This window comes from Thalassophryne amazonica, chromosome 15 (genome assembly GCF_902500255.1).
Source record: "Thalassophryne amazonica chromosome 15, fThaAma1.1, whole genome shotgun sequence".
NCBI classification, from domain to species: Eukaryota; Metazoa; Chordata; class Actinopteri; order Batrachoidiformes; family Batrachoididae; genus Thalassophryne; species Thalassophryne amazonica.
The window spans coordinates 72,011,661-72,035,630 of NC_047117.1; the positions used below are offsets into that span (position 1 = coordinate 72,011,661).

A 23,970-nucleotide genomic window follows, 5' to 3' on the forward strand; every position below is an offset into this window, starting at 1 on the left:
GAAAACAAATGCACTCGAACGTGATGACAGCTGCAACTGCATAATGCTAAGTTTTAACATTGAAAATGCCATAGACATGCTAACGCGTTAGCATCGCTCCCGTTTTTAAGTTATAAAATACATCCATCAACTGTTTCAGAAGACCATAACAGGTCAGTTTAACATAGAAAAGGTAAATAATACTACATAAGTATGCTCTTTAGGGTTTTAGCGGGGGAAAATTAAGCGAAAGAAAGAAAGAATAAACGAAGCAATGGTCGTAGCATTGCTTCAATCTGCGAACTACTGCTTCGATTGGTTCACGGTTCAAAGCAAAGCCGTGCTGCAGAAAAGTTGATTACAGGCGCACATGACGTGAAATATATATATAAACATTAAACTGAAGCCAAAAGTAACGAGGCTGTTTTAAAAATGTAAGGAATAGAAAGTACAGATACTTGTGTGAAAATGTAATGAGTAGAAGTCAGAAGTAGGCAGAAAAATAAGTAATGGAGTAAAGTATAGATACCTAAAAAGTGTACTTAAGTACAGTAACGAAGTATTTGTACTTCGTTACTTGACACCTCTGCCGACACGCCATAAAAATGAGAAAACCTTTATCAGCTCACCTTTAGACGCAACAGCAGCTTCACGTGTTGATCTGTTGTCATTTACACTGATGTGATTGTAAATGACTCAGATCAAAGGCATAAAGTTGACTACAGGTGCCAATTTTAGAGGATGCTAGTCACAATAAAGGACAAAGTGTTGCGGTAACTCCTCATAAAGTTCAGGCACAGCAGTAAATCCTGATAAGGAGCTACTTTACCTGAAGCTCCTGGTTAATCCAGAGTCACAGAGGCCATAAAGTCAGATCCTGATTGCACTGTTCATGTTGACATTTGGCCTTTACTGGCTCCCTGAAACCTGGTCGCCTCAGTGGACCTTTAGACATTACTAGCTGATTATACCCGCCCTAGGGCGCATTTGATTCAGAGACTAAAATGAAAACTTCCATCTTCATCAACAAAGCTATCACCTCCCACCTATCCCAGATTCCAGAGAACTGTTCAGGTGAGACTGAAGCTGGCTCAAGAAGAGACAGCTAGTATTGCTACTACTTCTTGCAAAAATAAAGAGGTAAAAAATTCAATGGAAAAAGAAGTGACTAGAAAAATATATGCACTTTGACACTTGCATAAATTTAATCTCCATACTGGCATGTAATCTTGAGTGCCAGTGAGTAAACTTGTAAACTGTGTGTGAACTGTCTGTGACTATGTGCCAGTGTGTAAAACTTTTTTTTAAATGTTAATTTCTGGCACGCATAAATGTCAACCTATTGTACAACCTATTTGAAAACACTGTATGTCATCGCATCATTGCGCATCGGAGCCTGACATTCGATTTTGAAGAGATGCTACATCTATGATAAACATAACTTTGTCTAATTCATACCTTTGAGACAACATCCACAGACAACACTGGGGCGAGGTGATGGTCTCGTGGTTAAAGGCAAGGTCTTTAATCCCCTAGTTGCTCCCGGTGTGTAGTGGGCACCTTGCATGGCAGCAGCCTCACCTCGGGGTGAGTGAGGCATTGATGTGTAAAGCGTTTTGAGCATCTAATGCATATAGAAAAGCGCTATATAAATGCAGTCCATTTACCATTTTATTAACATCCCAAATACGTGCTCCACCGCACGACGTGCGTGAGACAACCTGCAGCTGTAGATAATTTCTCTGATTCTGGGAGTGATGAGAGATGGCTTCATCAGCCAAGTTCTGAGAGCAAATGCGTCATCGGCTACAAAATGATCTTGCCCAGGCTTTATTTTATATACTGTATACACACACACTGTTGTCTTTTAGTATACAGAAATGTTCAAACCTTCATTCTTGCTAAACAGTTATCCAGTTCTTATAGAAACACTTGAATCCAGCCCTATTTATAAGGTCACAACTTGCTAGGCACTCTGAGAGTGCGTATCTTTGCCAACACCCTGTAAACTCACAAAGACATCTTTATTCCTAAATGCTGAGCTTTTATCCCAGTTGCTGAAATTTGATGTTGACCATTTCTTCCGATTGCTCCTTTCTGAGCCTGACTGTTGAACTTGGATCCTGGTGTCTGACCGTTGAATAGGATATTTGATCGTCATCACTCATCTTTGATCCTCATGGTTGAACTTTGGTTATTATTGTTGGCTTTTAATTGTGATTACTGATTGTGATTGTTGAACTTTCATCTTGATTTCTGAATGTCGAATGTGATCTTTGATGCTGATCACTCATCGTTGATCCTCATTGTTTAACTTTTTCTGATATTTCATCCTGAATTTTATTATTGTTGGTCTTTAATCCTCATTACTGAGCTGTTATCCTGATTGCTCTACTTCAATCTTGATTTCTGAATGTTGAGTATTCTCTTTGAACGTTGGTTGTGATTGGTGACATTTGATCCTGATCACTGAACTTTGATCCTCATTGTTGGTATTTGTTTCTGATATTTTATCCAGAGCTTTTATTATTATTAATATTAATATTGGTCTTTAATGCTGATTACTGAGCTGTTATCCTGATTGCTTAACTTCAACGCTGATTTCCGAATTTTAAATGTAATCTTTGATCTGATAAATCATCTTTGGTCCAAAACTTTGTTCCTGATTGCTGATCTTTGATCCCCATTGTTTCTGATGTTTACTATTGAACTATTATTGTTGGCCTTTAATCCTGATTACTGAGCTGTCATCGTGATTGTTGCACTTCAGTCTTGATTTCTGAATGTTGAATGTGATCTTTGATCCTGATCACTCATCTTTGATCCTCATTATTTAACTTTGTTCATCTTTGACCCTGCAATCACTGATTGGGATCCCTCAATAACTGGGATGCATTTAAATGTGTCGTCCCTTTAGATTTTTTTTTTTCTTCACTAAACTGACAGCATTTACTTTGTGCTGAAGTCTAGTTTTTATAAAGTCTCTTCATTTCTGAGGGATTTCACAAAATTCCAGATGATTGTGTTATTGGTTAAGTACTTATTTTCGGGGAAATCCATGGCAATGAATAGTCATTTTGATCGATGAGATCTTGATGAGAAGGAGAAGTGCACAGTTCACGTTACATTCACAGGAAACTGGGAACTTGCTATTTCTGACTTACAACTCTGAAAAAAATGCTTTTAATAAAGCGATTACAAAACGGATTTCACTGATTCCTTTTGATAAAAACATATAGAATTATTGAAACTGTAATAAAGAAATGATTAATGAACTACTAAATCAGCAACTAGTTTCACAATCAGTTGAGTCATAAATAAAAAGTTCAAATGATTTTATTCAAGCTTTTTAAGTGTGATTTTTTTTTTTCCCCCCCCCCCCTTTCCTTGTTTCTTTCTTCCTCTCTGACAATAACCTGAATATCTTTGGGTTGTGGTCAAAAGAAGATATTTTCGGACATCATCTGGGCTTTAAGAAACACTGATCAACATTTTTCACCTTTTTTGTTTATTTATTTATTTCCATTTTATCTGTTAAACAATTAACTGATCATTCAAGAAAATAATCAATAGATTAATCAAATATAAGAATTATTTGCATAATTTAAAAATCAAGTATGGGAATGTTCTTAGTCAATTTGTTGGTATTTTAGTTATTGTTATTTTTACAAAAGATTCGACAAACATTTATCCCTTTGAAATAATTGTTGCTCCACATAAAAAGTAGCTTGATCTTTATGAGCCTGTTTAAAAGCAACTTTCTTTGAGGGAGTGCGAAGGATTTATCTTTGGCTGCATGCCTGCCTGGGTGTGTCAGAGTGCCATAACATGTACAGAAAGGTCCACTATAAAGAAACACAACAGGTCTTTACAGAGGCACAACAGGCACTTGACAAGGAAATTGCACACATATCCTACTGTGTGCGTTTCAACATCACAGTGTTGAAACGCAGACGCGGTGGCGGTTGCACATGTCTGAACTACTGGTTAACATGTCACTGTTGCATAACGTCGTGTTCAATAATAACGCGACTAAATCTGTGCCTTCTGTCTTTGTGATCGAGCCTATAAAGATCTGACACATTTTCTCAAAGCCATGTCGGTGCTTTTTCCACGTTTGGCTTTGTCGTGTGGGCGTTCTGAAGCGGTTTAAGTGACACAGAGCTGTATGACTGAACATGACTGAACTTTAAATCAGTTTCATGGATGCTTTGAAACCATAATTTTAACCTTGTAAACTGAGGGGTCAGATTGGTGATGTTGAGACACCAGGTTTGGGTTGAGCTGAAGTGGAAGCAGGCCGCTCGATGCTTTTAGTAATGCCACCAGAGGGCGTAAGCTCTTCCGGACAGCTTTGTCCCGAAAAATGTATGTACGAAAATTTGTGAGATGCAAATTGCACAAAAAAGAAGAAATGCTTACTCAGTGTTTGTGTACATAATTATCTTGTCTGGCTTTTGGCTTGTTCTATTTCTACTCCAGGTCACCACAGCAGCTCTGGGACGGATCTGCATGTTGATTCGACACACGTTTTACGCCGGATGCCATTTCTGATACAACTGCACATGTACAAGAAGAGTTTGCGTGTGTGACCTTTTTTGTTTGGAGGTAAGTGTACTATATGAGTAACGAAGAGGGAACAACTCCTCACTGAGAGCTGGCAAACCTCATGTCACAAAAATCTAAAATGGGCTATTTGTAGACAGGAAGGCACTTGGGAGATCCATGCGGGCAGCAGAGAAGATGATTAGGGCCAGGCTGCCAACCATTGGTGAAATGGCAGAACAGCTCGCAGTGTGAGGACTTCTCATCTTCTTTATATTATTATGTTGATGATTTTCTATTTTCTGTTTCTTCAGCTTTGTAAAACTTTGTAAAAACCTTGTAACTGTTAGAATGGCCTAAGCAGCAGGTCACACCTCTGAGCCTGGTCTGCTTGAGATTTCTTCCTCAATATCATCAGAGAAAGTTTTTCCTTACCACTGTCTAGGGGTGTCCTTGCTCTCGGGGTTGGTAAGGTTAGACCTTACTTGTTTGAAGCACCTTGAGGTAGATTTGTTGTGATTTGGGGCTATATAAATAAATAAAATTAAATAAACTGACCAGCACTTCTTGTCCAGGGCAAGAAGGCTAAACAGGGACACTTAATATCCCTTTAAAAACCTGTTTTCCCTCCGGCCCTCAGGTAGACATTACCATAGCCTGAGTTGCAAAACACGCAGATTCTGGGACAGCTTTTACCCAACCGCCATAAGACAGTTAAATACAAATCGATAGAAGGAACTGTGCATATAGAATGTAGGATATAGAATACACTGTAGCAACTTTATCCTTGTAGCATCTTCATATGTGCAATATCCTGTGTTCATTTATTGCATGTTGTTTATATACAGATACAGAGACTGTTATTGATAGGTTAAAAAACTATATCGCTATGACGCACCTTGGACTGGTATTCTGTGCTTCTGTGTTTTCATCTGTTCGTGCACTGCATCGATTTTTCATTCTGTGACAGCATCTGTGATGTTTTTTACTGAATGACAATAAAAACAAGTCAAAGTTCATGTCTAAGACCTGCTTCCAGTCATAGAGTTCCTAGAATCTATGTGACTTTGAGAATGTCTAACCCTTTATGGCCTGTGGGTGTTCTTTCACTAATTTCCACCTGAATTACACACCCAAAAGTGAAGGGTTGTTGCTTATGAACACTTATGAATTATTAACTTCATACCAACCAACAGAAAACTACATTTCAAGAAAATTAATTGGTTTTAAGTTTAGATATTCTCACATCCAACAAAGATGAAAAAAACTCCAAATGTTTACTTGGACAGAGGATTTTATTTCAAGTTATAGAATTTCCAAAATGGTTATTTCAGGAAAACAATGAAAGGCATCTGAGAGCTGATGCATACCGTGCACACTCTACACACCTGTTACAGTGAACAACTGTATGAGTTCACTGTAAACCAATCAATCACAAATATCTTGCTGATCAGTATATGCTTTAGAGCAGGGGTAGGCAACCTGTTCCAGAAAGAGCCATGAGGGTGCAGGTTTTCTTTGCAGCCACTGACTCCACCAGGTGATTTTACTGATTAATATCACTTTGAGCAGATGGAATCAGTTAATCAGTGAAATCACCTGGTGGAGTCAGTGGCTGCAAAGAAAACCTGCACCCTCATGGCTCTTTCTGGAACAGGTTGCCTACCCCTGCTTTAGAGTGTTCCACAGTCTTCTTAGGTGTTGAGATATTTTTAAAAAAAAGTGTTTTTGGGACCATATTTTCCTTGACCTTTGACCAAACCACTACAAAATCTAACCACCTCCAAATATCTGTCCAAGTAATGTTTCTACCAAGTTTGAAAGAAATCGATCCAGCTGTTTTTAAGTTATTTTGTCCACACACACACACACACACCAGTGAACACAATACCCGGCAAAGCTGCCAAGCCAACTCAACAGATTAACTTCTGTGGTGCTGCTAAATGTGAAGAATCTTATTAGAAAAAGATTTGGAACTTTTGAAGAACCTGAAAACAATTATAGCATTTGGCAGCATTGTTGACCCTTTTATGTGTAATAACTGTTTATTTTTGTTTTGTTTTTTGTTTTATGCACGCAAAACCCCACACATAAAAGCAAGTGCAAATTCATGCCATATTCCACACACTGATTAATAAATAAATAACATTAAAAAAATAATCACATCTTCCAGTGTCATTGATTTCTCCTTCTTCCTGTTGAGGACAGTCAAGTCACCATGGCAATAATTATTTGACACATAATTTATGCGGAGAAGAGTGTGCTTGTTGTTGCCACGTTTAAACAAAAGCCGATCCATCAATCAAATCCTGTGCTCGTCTACTGTTGCGTGACATTAAAATGCTTGGCAGTGGTTTGCTTCCATGCTGTGACTGCAGAAGGCCCTCCGAGAGGTGACATCATCAAAAGGCAGGGTTGGGTAGGATTACTATGAAATGTAATCCAAACGTAATCAGATTACAAGTAATCCAAAAGTATGTACATACATACATGTAATCCACGTATTCTTTCAAAGTAATCCTACCCAACCTTGTCAAAAGGCAACAAAGCTATGCTACTGTGTTGAGAAATGGCGGTTATCACGTGTTGTAAATGGTACTCACAGGCCGCTGGGTCGACCGGCAGAATGCATTGATTTTAAAGGGTTGACATTAAATGAGAACGATTTGTGACGCTAGAAGATGGGTAAAAGTATACTCTTTTGGTTTTGCTCCCATTTTGTATGAGATGAACTCAAAGATCTAAAACTTTTTCCACATACACAATATCACCATTTCCCTCAAATATTGTTCACAAACCAGTCTAAATCTGTGATAGTGAGCACTTCTCCTTTGCTGAGATAATTCATCCCACCTCACAGGTGTGCCATATCAAAATGCTGATTAGACACCATGATTAGTGCACAGGTGTGCCTTAGACTGCCCACAATAAAAGGCCACTCTGAAAGGTGCAGTTTTATCACACAGCACAATGCCACAGATGTCGCAAGATTTGAGGGAGCGTGCAGTTGGCATGCTGACAGCAGGAATGTCAACCAGAGCTGTTGCTCGTGTATTGAATGTTCATTTCTCTACCATAAGCCGTCTCCAAACGCGTTTCAGAGAATCTGGCAGTACATCCAACCAGCCTCACAACCGCAGACCACGTGTAACCACACCAGCCCAGTACCTCCACATCCAGCATGTTCACCTCCAAGATCGTCTGAGACCAGCCACTCGGACAGCTGCTGAAACAATCGGTTTGCATAACCAAAGAATTTCTGCACAAACTGTCAGAAACCGTCTCAGGGAAGCTCATCTGCATGCTCGTCGTCCTCATCAGGGTCTCGACCTGACTCCAGTTCGTCGTCGTAACCGACTTGAGTGGGCAAATGCTCACATTTGCTGGCGTTTGGTATGTTGGAGAGGTGTTCTCTTCACGGATGAATCCCAGTTCACACTGTTCAGGGCAGATGGCAGACAGCGTGTGTGGCGTCGTGTGGGTGAGCGGTTTTCTGATGTCAATGTTGTGGATCGAGTGGCCCATGGTGGCGGTGGGGTTATGGTATGGGCAGGCATCTGTTATGGACGAAGAACACAGGTGTATTTTATTGATGGCATTTTGAATGCACAGAGATACCGTGACGAGATCCTGAGGCCCATTGTTGTGCCATACATCCAAGAACATCACCTCATGCTGCAGCAGGATAATGCACGGCCCCATGTTGCAAGGATCTGTACACAATTCTTGGAAGCTGAAAATGTCCCAGTTCTTGCATGGCCGGCATACTCACCGGACATGTCACCCATTGAGCATGTTTGGGATGCTCTGGACTGGCGTATACGACAGCGTGTATCAGTTCCTGCCAATATCCAGCAACTTCGCACAGCCATTGAAGAGGAGTGGACCAACATTCCACAGGCCACAATTGACAACCTGATCAACTCTATGCGAAGGAGATGTGTTGCACTGCATGAGGCAAATGGTGGTTACACCAGATACTGACTGGTATCCCCCCCAATAAAACAAAACTGCACCTTTCAGAGTGGCCTTTTATTGTGGACAGTCTAAGGCACACCTGTGCACTAATCATGGTGTCTAATCAGCATCTTGATATGGCACACCTGTGAGGTGGGATGGATTATCTCAGCAAAGGAGAAGTGCTCACTATCACAGATTTAGACTGGTTTGTGAACAATATTTGAGGGAAATGGTGATATTGTGTATGTGGAAAAAGTTTTAGATCTTTGAGTTCATCTCATACAAAATGGGAGCAAAACCAAAAGTGTTGCGTTTATATTTTTGTTGAGTGTCATTTTGTGCAATGTGACCCCTTTAACCTCATGCCTGAGAGAGTCGACCCCTCAGATTATTAAAAAAAAATAAGATGGCTCGTCGTCAGTCCTGCTGAGTGACAAACAACATGAAAAGAGAAAACACGGCCTTCCTGGAAAACCGGGAAGGATGATGTTACAGGATTTGTGCGTCGACATGTAGCGTGTGCGTGTGCATGTGTGGGTGTTGCTGTTTGTTGTAGAAGGTCAGGCGCCACAGTTTGGGTGTGACCGCCGTTGTCTTGTCAGCACATCCAGTGTCCACAAACCCTCCCTTTACCCCCTGCTCCTCTATCGCCTTTTCTTTTTCTCCCTCAGAGGCAGGGTGGAACCAAGACTCTGCTTGTCAGTTACTCAGATCAGTAAAAGGAGAGGAGCTTTTGTGTTTGTGCATATATGTGTGTGTGTGTGTGTGTGTGTGTGTGTGTGTGTGTGTGTGTGTGTGTGTGTGTGTGTGTGTGTGTGTGTGTGTGTGTGTGTGTGTGTGCGACACAGTGACAGCGGGCAGGTTCTTGAACAATAAAGTTGTCTGTCTGTTAGTTATTTCTGAACTCTGGAGAGGAAGCTGTGCTCCCTGCAGGGCGGGGAGGAGATTCAGAAAGTCCATACCCAACACACACACACACACACACTGGCAGTTCTGGAGCCTAAAGTCTCTTTTACTGTCTTGCCCCACCCTTCTTGTGTCAGGAATCTGTTTTTTATTATTATTATTATTTTTAACATTGTTGCAGTTCAGTCTTAATGTTTGGATGTCACAGTAGATGCCTACACAGCCTCAAAAGGAGCTCTCACAAAATTTAACACTCACCCTCCCTATTTGGCACATATATAATGTCAGTTTGTCCGTACTACCTGACTGTTACAGTACATCCTGGAACTCCGTAACAAATGACACAAGCCGGTGGGATGTTTCCAAATGACACACTCCTATGCTGCAACAATTTAGAATTAGCAAAAGCAGACTTTTTTTTATGTTTTCATTTTTTTAAGGATTCCTGATATATATTTGCACCACACCATAGCCCTTTTTATTGCGCTGTACCTTCATGACTGTAAGGGTGATTCTTAGACTACGAGCACTTATTATGTCCTTTGATCATATTGTATGAAAAACAGAAAAAAGGGGAAATTTCACACTTTTATAGTTATCTTTACAATGAAAGTGTGTTAAGAAATTTGTTCTAGTAGTCTATGATGACTTTTTCACCTTTTTTCAGCATTATTATATGCAAATATTGCCGTTTTGTGCTTGTCCCACACCCAGACTTTTGATCTTCAATGATAAAAATGAATGGTAAAGAAACGTTTTTTCTAATGTTTTAAAATATCTCTGAATAAAATATCAGTAAAATAATCTAAACATAATTGGGGTATTCAATGTCATACAACTGTTGTGATTTTTTTAAACAAAATGTAGTTGTCCCACACTATTGCCATAATTTCCACCACAACACTGTAATGTCCCTTTAAACAGTTTGTATGAAAGATTGTTTGGGTAGTTTCTATGGAGATAAACAGTGACATCAGAGCACATGTATATAGCGCCAAATCACAACAAACAGTTGCCCCAAGGCGCTTTATATTGTAAGGCAATGGTGTGGTGGAAATTACATTTACAAGGCCAATAGTGCCCGTAGTTAAAGAATCATGCGTAAATTGTGTTGTTGGGGTTTTTTTTTAGTGTTGTTTGTTTGTTTAGTTTTATTTTTGCTAATTTAAAAAATGGGTGTTTTTTTCTTTAGCCATACAACTACAGTTACAAGTCTATGTTCAGTTGCTGGAAAACTCTCTAATACAATCTCTTGAAAAAAAAAAAATTCTATCCTTTCGATGATTTAATGATAATAGTGAAAATGCCTGATATTGCAATGTTGACAAAATGGATCAATCTCCAATACAAATTTTAAGGGGTTCTTTCTAAACCCCCACCCTCCGCCACCCATTCATTTCGATTCATGAAAACGTATACATTAATTGCTGAGTAAAACTTTGCTTGCAAATATACAAGTCAGGCAGCAGGTGCAGGTTAAAATAGATCCTCCAACAAAACAAAGAAACAAACAAACAAAACACAATCGTAAAGAAACAGTTTTCAGTTTTAGCACTACGTGCAGTCAATCAGTCATGTCCACACTAGTGAGTGAGATTACTTTGTTTGTATTGGCCCGACTGTCACCAGACTGTGTATCTGCATTACACATGTTGACCTCAAGGAAGCCTATTGATACTGAGGTCAAAAAATCAAAGGCCAAGGTCAGTGAACTGTATCTGCAGAAAAGCGTCACTTGTCAACAGCAACTTTACCAACATCGTGCAGCAGATAACTAAAACAATCCTTCAAATGGTAATACAAGCATCAAATTTGGCACAAATACACCTTAGACATTACTCTTTTCAAAAAAAAAAAAGACTGGCTACTTGAATTTTCAATAGGCGGCCAGCGCGGGTCAACTGAAGAATTACACAGAGGTCAAAATTTTAAAATGCTCCAACCAAATTGAAAACTACACCATATTATTTGTCTGATCATAAAGATTCCAAAAAGGTATAGTTTGGACTGTCTGTCACTGAATGTTATGGGGTAAAAACAGCAAGAATGGTGACAAAGGTCAAATTCAGTTTGTACAGGGGTCAAAAGTTAAAGTTGCTCCAATTTTGGTAAAAAGTGATGCAAATTATTGATTGAGCTAATGGGATTAATAAATGGGTCAGTTTTGACTGTGTTGAATGCTTGGTCTCCAAAATAAAGGTCAAACAAGGTCAACGTCTATTTGATTCTATGACATGTGACATATGTTACCCAGTAACATGATAACTAAGCATGACGCATGCACTGACGAAGTGTCATGTACAATTTGAAATAGGGTGACCTGCAGAAAAAGGGCAGAATAAACAGTAACCTTTTTTTTTAATAAATGGTAACAGGTTGGAGAATTTGTCACATATTGTTCCATAAAGTCACTGTCAATCTGACCTGTAGTTAAATCCTTTTGACTTTATTTGCCTGTGATCAGTTTTCATCCTGCCTGTGCATTTATTCAGCGCACATGACGTGCATCTGTTAGTGTGTTGTTGCGTGCGACATGACACGACAGCACTCACTCGGTAAACAACACACCCGCGCTTATATGCAAAGCAGGCGTGAACCAGGGTGGAGCTGCCATTCTGGCCTGATGATGGGTGTGTTTGCATGTGTGAAAACTTCAAAGGCTCATTAGCACCAAGTGGGGCTGCTGGCAACAGAACGTGTGTGTGTGTGTGTGTGTGTGTGTATGTGTGTGCGCGCGCACACACACACACACACACACACACACACACACACACACACACACACACACACACACACACACACACACACACACACACACACACACACACACACACACACACACAATGAAAAACCATTTTAATGACATGATTCACTGAGTTCCAGCAGCGTTTGTGACAGAAATGAACTTTTTGTGGTTTGGGGTTACACACAGACTATATTCCTCTAAAACCTGCACATATTATCAACATTAATGTGTACAAGATACAATACACCTCGCAAATCAGTCTGGAGCTGCTCGTTGTGGGTCTGATTCATCATTTGGCAACAAGTCGTAAACAGAGCAGTAATAAATTAATCAGAATTTTCACAGACTTTTTTTGTTTGCAGTGTTATAGTAAAGGTGAAGTTGTGTTTTTGTTCCTCACCACGTTGACATCAAGCGTGGCTGAATTTCTGATATCTCAAATTTTGCCACGAGGCAACTTCTTAGCCCCACCCCCCTGCTCTTAGTACATCTATATACAACCCCAGTTCCAATGAAGTTGGGATGTTGTGTAAAATGTAAATAAAAGCAGAATACAATGATTTGCAAATCCTCTTCAAGCTATATTCAATTGAATACACCACAAAGACAAGATATTTAATGTTCAAACTGATAAAAACTTCATTGTTTTGTGCAAATATTTGCTCATTTTGAAATGGATGCCTGCAACATGTTTCACTGTGTTACATCACCTTTCCTTCTAACAACACTCAATAAGCGTTTGGGAACTGAGGACACTAATTGTTGAAGCTTTGTAGGTGGAATTCTTTCCCATTCTTGCTTGATGTACGACTTCAGTTGTTCAACAGTCCGGGTTCTCCGTTGTCATATTTTGCGCTTCATAATGTGCCACACATTTTCAATGGGCAGCAGGTCTGGACTGCAGGCAGGCCAGTCTAGTACCCGCACACTTTTACTACAAATCCACGCTGTTGTAACACGTGCGGAATGTGGCTTGGCATTGTCTTGCTGAAATAAGCAGGGACGTCCCTGAAAAAGATGTTACTTGGATGGCAACATGTGTTGCTCCAAATCCTGGATGTACCTTTCAGCACTGATGGTGCCATCACAAATGTGTAAGTTGCCCATTCCATGGGCACGAACACACCCCCATACCATCACAGATGCTGGCTTTTGAACTTTGCACTGGTAACAATCTGGATGGTCTTTTTCCGTCCATGATTTCCAAAAACAATTTAAAATGTGGACTCACTAGACCACAGCACACTTTTCCACTTTGCATCTGTCCATTTCAAATGCACTCGGGCCCAGAGAAGGCAGTGTTGTTTCTGGATGTCATTGATGTATGGCTTTCGCTTTGCATGGTAGAGTTTTAACTTGTACTTGTAGATGTAGCAACGAACTGTGTTAACTGACAATAGTTTTCTGAAGTGTTGCTGAGCCCACGCAGTAAGATCCTTTACACAATGATGTCAGTTTTTAATGCAGTGCTGCCTGAGGGACTGAAGTTCACGGGCATTCAATGTTGGTTTTCGGCCTTGCCGCTTACGTGAGAAAGTTCTCCAGATTCTCTGAATCTTCTGATTATATTATGGACTGTAGATGATGGAATCCATAAATTCCTTGCAATTGAATGTTGAGAAACGTTGTTAAACTGTTGGACTATTTTTTCACACAGATGTTCACAAAGTGGTGATCCTCGCCCCATCTTTGCTTGTGAATGGCTGAGCCTTTTGGGGATGCCCCTTTTATACCCAATCATGACACTCACCTGTTTCCAATTAACCTATTCACCTGTGGAATGTTCCAAACAGATGTTCTTTGAGCATTCATCAACTTTCCCAGTCTTTTGTTACCCTGTCCCAGCTTTTTTGAAATGTGTTCCAGGCATCAATTTCAAAATGAGCAAATATTTGCACAAAAACAAAAACGTTTATCAGTTTGAACATTAAATATCTTGTCTTTGTGGTGTATTCAATTGAATATAGATTGAAGAGGATTTGCAAATAATTGTATTCTGTTTTTATTTACATTTCACACAGCGTCCCAACTTCATTGGAATTGGGGTTGTATTAAAAGCCAAGTGTCCTCTGTGTACAAGTATGTGAGCGTGTGTGTAACTTCGATCATTTGTCATTTTGTATGTTTATGTATTTTGGGCTAAGGATGAACACCATGAAAGCGGAAAGTTGATAATATTTTTGGAGAATTTAGGGATATTAGGTTAAAAAAACAATGGATGTTGATATCACTATTAATCAGTCCCTGGTAAGCAGACAAGCTCTGAACAAAGGAAATATTTCACCCTTGCCAGTTGTAAAACATGGCATCAACTAAATGTGCCAAATAATAAATACAACTAGTGTGTTGCCCGTGGGGATCCACGGGTTCTAGATTGGGTAGTGTTTATAAAATAAGTAGCTGAAATTTTTCAAGGGTGGTAATAAAATGTGTAAACTTTCAATAATGAGTTGGAATGGTGTGTGAGTCCAGAATGTTTTTAGAACCCTAGACCTCAACAGGTTTTAGAAGAACTGAGCCCTTTTATTTCCTGTTAATTGCATAATTTTTTTAAATGTAATTTACTGTCTTAATGTATTCATAAATTGTTTAGGTTCTTGTCATCATATACATGCTATTATTATTATCATTATCATTATTATCATTATTATTATCCTTTTATTTTATTATTACTACTTCTATTTTGTCATTTGATTTTTAAATGGACCGCAATGGAAATAAGTGTTTTCACTTTCTCGTGTCATCCATGTATTTTTAATGTGTTTACAATTATATTATATACTTACATTGAACTTACTAAACAAAATCACGCACGTATGTTATTAATATATAGTTTTTTTTTACCGCCCCCTGCTGAAATGGAATGTGAGTCGAGAATGTAATTATCAAAATCTATTGTTCAGTGTTGTTAGCTAATAGCCGTAGTTTCTCCAAAAATAATAGTCCTGTCAATGCTCCGTTTTGGCGGCGTTCATTTTGACCCAAAATACATAAGCGTACTAAACGGCAAATATCAGCTCTCCCCAGTTTGTCTGTGAGCGAAGTGATGTGAACTCCCATGCTACATTGCAGCACAAAGTCCATTGTTCACTGTTGTTAGCTAATGTCGCTTATTTCTCCAAAAATATTAGTCCTATCAACTTTCTTTTTTTGAAGCGTTCATCCTTGACCCAAATAAATAAGTATACCAAACTGGCAAATGTCAGCTATCCCCAGTTTCTCCATGATCAGAGCCATACACACGCATACAAACACACACACAAATAGGCCACTTGGTTATTATAATATAGATTATTCACAAACCTTCTCATTTTAATTTCCTGCACTTTCAGTTAAAATCATTATAAAAGGTTTGCATAATTTATTACCACCCTTTACAAAATGTCGGATACCTATTTTATAAACATTACCCAATCTAGAATCCGCGGATCCCCACGGACAACACGCTAGTTAGTGATTAATGTGAGCTGCCGGAGACATTTGTCTTTATGGAGTTGTGAGTGTGTTTCCTCCGTACTGCCTGTTTGTCTGTGGTGGACATAGACAGTGATGTGATTGTTCCTGAGTGAGACGTTCATATATAGACAGAGTATATATGAGTCAGACTCACCTGCTGTTATGACTCAAACACAAAGCACAATGCTCATCCAATGTGCAGTTTGAAACCGGATCACTTTCCCGATAGATAATCTGTCAAACGTAACCTTTATGGGATCCGTGTTCAAGCCTGAGTCCCACAGCAATCTGGAAATCATCCAAGCTCAAAATCTGAAATTCCACAGAATTCATCTCTTTAATTTGTACTCTGTGTTTTTAACGGGATCAGGGTGAAACACGTACACTCACAAATGCCGCACACGATGTCTTTTCTCAGAGATTCTTTGTGTTTTCCAGCTAATTTGGCAGCTTTTTCGTCTACAGACAGAAGACAGACACATCAGTGCCGACTCCTTGAGTTTACACTCGGTCATCATCGCTCTTATCAGTCTGAAATCACACTGGAAAATAATAATATGGAGGCTGATTGTGCACTTAAACATCAGGTTATGATGTGTTGTGTTGCAGCACGTCAGGCGGAAGAATTTAATTACCGGCAGAGCTTTTATAAGAAAAACGCATTTGAGTGGGTTCATCAATCCCAGCCAGCTTGCCAAATCAATTAACAGAATTATAGCAGGGGGGTTTAGTGGTTAGCACTGTTGCCTCACAGCAACAAGGTCATGGGATCCCTTCCCACCTGGTTCTTTCTGTTTGGTGTTTGCATCAGTTCCCTCCGGGTGCTCCAGCTTACTCCTGCTTGAATAGGACATTTTAAAGATGCGCATATGTGTGTGAGCATGTCTGTCTGTGTACACGTGGTCCTGACAGATTGGTGGACTGTCTAGGATGTACCCTGCCTCTTGCCCTACGACTGCTGGGATGGGCTCTAGACTCCCCTTGACCTTTGTTTGGAGTAGCGTATCATGATACATGAGGCACGTGTCATGTGTCAGCATTCATTTTCCATACCCACTTACTCCACTTAAGGGTCACGGGGGGAGCTGCTTGGATCTTAACCAGCAGTCACTGACCGAGAGGCGGCGTACAGCCTGGACAGTTCGCCAGTCTATCAGGGCTGCATGTAGACAGACAAACACATTCACACCTACAGGCAACTTTAAAATTTCCAGTTCAAGTGAGAAGAAGCTGGAGCACCTGGAGGCAACCAGTGCAAAGACCACACAGAAAGGATCAGGTGGGAAGTGATCATTTTTGCTGTGATGCAACAGTGCTAACCGCTAATCCACCATGGTGCCCCAGTACCAGTATCAGTGGATATAAAACTAGCAAAAGCCACTCCGAATTTTGCCACATTTCTCCTGTTATTTCCAAACCGTGCCGTTTTTTTTTTTTTTTTCTCCTTTTCCTTTTCTGTGTCATTGTTGATGCTGCATATTAAAAGTAGAAAATCAAAATGAAATTCTGCTGGTGTGAGTCTACACACAGGGAGATTATGAAGGAGTGATGATCGAGGTTGCTGTTGCTGTTTTGCTGCTCTCAAATCACTTGTGTGGCCCGATGGCTGTTGGTATTTTTACCTGTATGCGTCTCTTTGGATAGAATTCAGTCGTTATGCCAACTCAGAGGCAGGACAACTAAATGATAATTATGGTTAATCTATTTTAGCTCTGCCGGAACACGCCTCTGAGGCCCGTAGGTCACACCCTGGACAGAATGGCATGTATGTGACTTTGTAAATTGGGTGTGTTGTGCACTTTGTGGGTCGCTGGTTCACTTGTAGCCTGAGGCTGTGCCTCACTTTTACATTTGAGATTTTTGTATTGAAACTTGCTGTTGCTTCAGAAAATAAGGCACCATTTTAGTAACAAATTCAGACTTGTGCACCCAGTTTTTGTTCTTGGCACATGGCATTCACACCAAAGAGTTCAATCTTTGTCTCATCATCAGACCAGAGAATTTTGTTTTTCATGGTCTAAGAGTCCTTCAGGTGCCTTTTGAAAGGCTGCCATGTGTCTTTTACTAAGAAGTGACTTCTGTCAGGCCACTCTACCATACAGGCCTGATTGGTGGATTGCTGCTGAGATGGTTCTCCTTTTAGAAGGTTCTTCTCTCCACAGAGGAATGCTGGAGCTCTGACATAGTGATCATCATCAGGTTCTTGGTGACCTCCCTGACTAAGGCCCTTCTCTCCTGATTGTTCAGTTTAGACAGGTGGCCAGCTCTAAGAAATGTCCTGTTGGATCTGATCTTCATCCATTTATGGATGGTGGAGGCCAGTGGGCTCATTGGGATCTTCAAATCAGCAAAAATGCTCCTGTACCCTTTCCCAGATGACTCGGGACAATCTTGTCTTGGAGGTCTACAATTAAAGTGACAAAGTGACAAAGTTTTTATTTGGCACACAAAATATTCAAATAGAAAAAAATGAACAATTCCACAAACGCATGAACAAAACTAGTGAGTCCGAAAGGGTGTGGGCTGAAGCAAAGCTTCAAAGTTCAATTCCTCTGACATGCACTGTCAACTGTGGGACCCTATATGTAGACAGGTGTGTGCCTTTCCAAAGCATGTCCAATCAACTGAATTTAGCCCAGGTGGACTCTAATTAAGCTGTAGAAATGTCTCAAGGATGATTTCGTAGTTTTAAAATTTTGAATAAATTTGCAAAAAATCTCATAAAACCTTTTTTGACATTGTCATGATGGGGTATTGTGTGTAGACGTTTGAGGGGGAAAGAATGAGTTTTATCCATTTTTGGAATAAGGTTGTAACATAACAAAATGTGGAAAAAGTGAAGTGGTGTGAACTTTCTGGATGCACTGTGTGTGTGTGTGTGTGTGTGTGTGTGTGTGTGTGTGTGTGTGTGTGTGTGTGTGTGTGTGTGTGTGTGTGTGTGTGTACATATATATATATATATATATATGTACATACAGCAGTGTTCAGAATAATAGTAGTGCTATGTGACTAAAAAGATTAATCCAGGTTTTGAGTATATTTCTTATTGTTACATGGAAAACAAGGTACCAGTAGATTCAGTAGATTCTCACAAATCCAACAAGACCAAGCATTCATGATATGCACACTCTTAAGGCTATGAAATTGGGCTATTAGTAAAAAAAAGTAGAAAAGGGGGTGTTCACAATAATAGTAGCATCTGCTGTTGACGCTACATACTCAAAACTATAATGTTCAAACTGCTTTTTTTAGCAATCCTGTGACTCACTAAACATGATTTCTTCACATCTGCGAGGCATGAATTTTGTTGGTTTGGAACCAAGATTTCGCTGGTTTACTAGTGTGCTTGGGATCATTGCAGGCACCGGAGTGCGCACCGGAGGGTACCTGCCTCTGAGCGTGCCTAATGAATTGGGTGCGCTCCTAGAAAGCTGGTGTACTTAGGCTACACCGTTGTAAGAGACTGACTAAGAGTAAAGAGTGATGACAGTATTTTTTTAATTATTATTTGAATGTACAGACCCTCGGTCAAGTGATCTCCTGCATACCACAAAACCAAACCAACAACTGATCTGAGAAACGACACGAGACAGTAGATTAACCCCACATACAGCCCTCCATCACAAGCGCAAACACAGCGCAATTGGGCATGACAGTCACACAATAGGTCAAAGATAAACCTTTCATGTAGACATACAGTGGTCCCTTGTTTATCGCGGGAGTTGCGTTCTAAAAATAGCCCGCAATAGGCGAAATCCGCAAAGTAGACAGCGTTATTTTTTTACAATTATTATAGACGTTTTAAGGCTGTAAAACCCCTCACTACACACTTTATACACTTTTCTCAAACAGGCATTAACATTTTCTCACTTTTCTCTCGTGTGTAAACACTCTCAAAGTTCAAACCTTAGTAGAAAAATAAGACCAACCTGTTTTCAGGCCCAAACATTTGTTTGAGAAATAAAAATAGAACGTTTTCCTATAAATGATTATGATGGCTTTTAGAACTAACAAATTTAATTTTAATGATCAACCTACGAGGTTGGACACATAAGAAATTGTTAATAGTGACTGACCAGTATTTCACAGTTCCTCTGATCGCGCCTCTTCGTCGTGGCGCCGCTCCGCTGTCGCACCTTTTTCCACTCACACCTCACTGCAGGTGTCTTTTTCCGAGTGAACAACACAGTTATGGGTAGTTGTTGGCGCTCTTTTTTCTTCTGGGCGAGAAGATTCTTATAAACAGACACGCAGAACACAATGCGCGTACTCTCCCTTCGCGGTGCCGCAACAGGTGTCCCGTCATCTCGACAGAACACCGGCCTGCTTGATGAGGACGCAGAGCACAATGCAATGTTAAAAAAAAAAAAAAAAGCATGCAAAATTGGACTAAAAAAATCTGCGAAACTGCGAGGCGCTATATTTTCCAGTATTTCTTTTTCTTTCTTTTTTCTTTTTCTTTTTGATAACTCTCACATCCGAGCGGGCGAGGTTGATGACGTGAGGGGGCGTCGCCCCCAAATGCCCCCTCGTGGCGCCGGGTCTGGGTCATTGTCTTGTTGAAACACCCATTTAAAGGGCATGTCCTCTTCAGCATAAGGCAACATGACCTCTTCAAGTATTTTGACATATCCAAACTGATCCATGATACCTGGTATGCGATATATAGGCCCAACACCATAGTAGGAGAAACATGCCCATATCATGATGCTTGCACCACCATGCTTCACTGTCTTCACTGTGAACTGTGGCTTGAATTCAGAGTTTGGGGGTCATCTCACAAACTGCCTGTGGCCCTTGGACCCAAAAAGAACAATTTTACTCTCATCAGTCCACAAAATATTCCTCCATTTCTCTTTAGGCCAGTTGATGTGTTCTTTGGCAAATTGTAACCTCTTCTGCACATGTCTTTTATTTAACAGAGGGACTTTGCGGGGGATTCTTTTGTTCTTTTGTTCTTGGCCATGTGCCCTTCACCTCCAACGGGTTTCATAAAAATTGGTCCATAGGTTCTTCAGTAATTAAAGTAAAACTTGCCATGTGTGCCCCTGTTGGAATATTTAGACATTTTGAGATCCACTACCTTGGCAATTTATCAAACTGGCATACCTCGTGTTGAGGTACATAATGTACATTCTTGCTTTTTGTCTCTTCCTTCATAGATGTTTGGTGTGCCGAAGAGCCCCACATTATTCATAGTTCTGAGTCCTTGGTGACAAAGAAACAGATGCTTTATTTAACCAGGCCTCCATAATCCTCTGCTGTATGGCATCGCCACTTTTCACGCTCCAGTTCCAATGCCAGCAGTCTAAACGGATGTGTGTTCACACACAAAATGCTCCACCTAATATAGAAACAATCCATGAAATAACAGCTGTCATCTCATCACTGTGATGGCAGACGTCACTGTCTGTATGTGCGTCAGCAACGATCAGCTCTCTAAGCGCAGAGCAAGATTACTTACAAAAGGTATGGTTTATGTATATTTGCCATATGCCAAAACACACCGCTGATTTCAAAATAAGAGACAGATAAGAATTTGAAAAATATATTTTAAATTCTACCACAACTTGAAAGTTAATCTGTTTGATCAAACTGATCATAAAATCATGATTGTGTTTGATAGTTGGCAGTGGCAAAAGGGTGTACTCAAAATAATGAGGATGATAATGTAATTTTTGTGGCATTGGAGCTGGACTTTGGACCTCAAGCGCAGTCTGAGATTTGGGGACAAAGTGTGAAAGTGGCCATGAAAATTTCCAAAATGCTGTTGTTATTCAAAAACACAATATTTGTGATTGGAATTCGACACAAACACCCGCTGCAAGAGTTAGCTAATGTAATAGTTGAAAGATGCCACATTCTTGACCTGGCAAATGAGAAATTCCAAGTTTCGACTTGGACAAAATGATTTGAGCTCAAGGTCTGGTTGGATTCTTTTGCTTGAAAAATTTGGCAGAAATTCAGCACTCCAGTTTGTTCAACTTGACGTTATCAACTCCAATCATGACGTCCTCTGTCATGACTGTTAAGACAGTAATATTACAAATGCTGTTTAAATACCTTTAACATTTACTTTTACATGCAGTATGTTTGTGTTTGTGTTCTTTATATATTACTGAAGTTGCCAGTGTTAGACTTTTTTTCAGGAACATCTGCAATATTTAAGATTGTCAGTGAGTTCAGACTACAAATACTAGTAACTGGGTTACCAACATACAGTATAGACCTGGATTAAAACCTGGATAAAACAGATCTACATTAAACCTGTCCACCCAGCTGTAAATGGGTACCGGCATTGGCTGGGGAAGTCACCCGAGTTGGACTGGTGTCCCATCCAGGGGGAGCTGTACATTCTCATCACAGACTCTGGAAATAAGCAACAACGGGCCTCTATAGGACTTACATCTTCATCCAAGCTGTTATAGCTTATGTATGTGTTTCTCAACGGGCAGCATGGTGGCTTAATGCAGTGATTCTCAACCGGGGTGTCGCGGCACCCTAGGGTGCTGTGATCGATCCACGGGGGTACCGTGGGCATTTTTCATATTCGCGATTATTTTTCATATTCGCGATTACCGTGAATTATTTATTTTATCCATAAAGCATAAAACGACTCAGAATCTGATGTCAAACGTGCTGCAGCCTCGCTCTCGTCTTAAGGCGGGACAATAACAAGGAGGCTGACGGCCGATTAAAACAGTGCCGTCTCCTTCAAAAGCCGCGTCTAAAATGCGGAGCTGTCGGTGTGTGCGTCTGTGCCTGTGTGCGCGCGCGCGGAGTTAACAGGCTGCAGACTGCGAGGGAGGGGAGGGGGTGGGTGAGGGAGGGGAGGGGGTGGGTGAGGGAGGTTCCTGAATGCAGGCGAGACACGTTCAGTGCGCAGCGAGCGCGGAGCAGAGAGAGGATTTTAACCCGAGTAAACAAAACCAAAACATGAAGCTGCCTTTACTTCTCTCTGAACTTTCTCTAAAGGTGTGATTCTGCCGTTACCGTCCTGTTCACACCATGTGCGCGTCGTATGCTGAATTTATGAGATCATGAGATGAAATAAACGGTCAAATATCTTTAAAAACATATTTAAAAAATGAGAATATATGAATGAACTGAGCCGCAAAAAAAAAAAAAAAAAAACAATGTTCAGACGCAGAGATCACAAAAAGCAGGTGAGAACTCTGAACTTTAACAGCTGTTATTTTCCAAAGGTATTTATTTGTTCAATCTTGAGCTTAATGCAGTGTTTAAGCACAAAACGTGACTGATGAGGAGAAACAATTTCAGAAATGCAACAGAAACAACCACAAATCAGAAAAAGTTGGGACTGCATGTAAAATAAAGATAAAAATAAAAATGTTGCACCATTCCCAGTTTCTCCACTCACAGAAGCCAAACGTTCTTCCAGAGTTGTGTAATTATACTACAATAGTAGAATATAAAGAAGGGGGAAAAAAAGAAAAAAAAATAGACAATATATTCGTCAATCGCAATTATTTGTCTGACAATTAATCGTCTCCAGAAATTCCTAATCGTGACAGCCCTACTTGAGATCAGAGAACAAAATGCTTGGGGATTTTCGAAATGCGGTGTTTTCTGTATCGATTTTCTATTGCGATAATTGGTATTGCGCAAAACCAGAGGTAATAGCATTATAATATTATTTTGGTTGGTGGTGTGCCGCAGGATTTTGTAAATATAAAAAGGGTGCCGCGACTCAAAAAAGGTTGAAAATCACTGGCTTAGTGGTTAGCACTGTTGCCACACAGCAAGAAGGTCATGGGTTCAATTCCCACCTGTGGCCTTTCTGTGTGGAGTTTGCATGTTCTCCCTGTGTTTGCGTGGGTTTTCTCCGGGTGCTCTGGTTTCCTCCCACATCCAAAGACATACGGGTTAGGTGGATTGGAATCTTTAAGGGTGATTCTTTAACTACGGGCACTATTGGCCTTGTAAATGTAATTTCCACCACACCATTGCCTTACAATATAAAGCGCCTTGGGGCAACTGTTTGTTGTGATTTGGTGCTATATACATGTGCTCTGATGTCACTGTTTATCTCCATAGAAATAACCCAAACAATCTTTCATACAAACTGTTTAAAGGGACATTACAGTGTTGTGGTGGAAATTACGGCAATAGTGTGGAACAACTACATTTTGTTTAAAAAAATCACAACAGTTGTATGACACTGAATACCCCAATTATGTTTTGATTATCTTACTGATATTTTATTCAGATATATTTTAAAACATTAGAAAAAACGTTTCTTTACCATTCATTTTTATCATGGAAGATCAAAAGTCTGGGTGTGGGACAAGCACAAAACGGCAATATTTGCATATAATGATGCTGAAAAAAGGTGAAAAAGTCATCATAGACTACTA

General features: G+C 40.1%; 1 long non-coding RNA gene across 1 annotated transcript; it reads left to right on the forward strand.

Annotated features, from left to right (window-relative positions):
• Nucleotides 1–1,588: 1,588 nt before the first annotated feature.
• On the forward strand, nucleotides 1,589–18,259 carry LOC117526386. The gene is made up of 3 exons (XR_004565277.1): nucleotides 1,589–1,733; nucleotides 5,579–5,585; nucleotides 18,248–18,259. It is a non-coding gene; the product is annotated as an uncharacterized LOC117526386 (long non-coding RNA).
• The last annotated feature ends 5,711 nt before the right edge of the window (nucleotides 18,260–23,970 follow it).